This window comes from Anneissia japonica, unplaced genomic scaffold (assembly GCF_011630105.1).
Source record: "Anneissia japonica isolate Jap-2015-1 unplaced genomic scaffold, ASM1163010v1 scaffold352_len1594369_cov220, whole genome shotgun sequence".
In the NCBI taxonomy this organism is placed as follows: domain Eukaryota; kingdom Metazoa; phylum Echinodermata; class Crinoidea; order Comatulida; family Comatulidae; genus Anneissia; species Anneissia japonica.
In genome coordinates, this window is record NW_022751928.1 from 1,147,044 (window position 1) to 1,147,337 (window position 294).

Here is a 294-nt window from a genome sequence, read left to right on the forward strand (position 1 = left end):
AAAATGGCCCCAATGAAAAATTTGGTAATAGAAATGATATATTTTTTTTAAATCTTCAAATATTTAAATACTGTATAATTGAATCAAGAAATAAAAAATGGCCCAGAATTATAAATTCAAGAAAAATAAATTAATAATAAATAAATGCTGTAAAATACCCTGCAGCAAAAATTTAATTAATAAATCAACATAAAGAATATGCATATTTGAGAACTAAAATAAATTAGTTTTTGTTACAATACTGTAACTTACAAAGCAACTTTTAAAAAATAGTAACATTGTATGCGTTAAAAA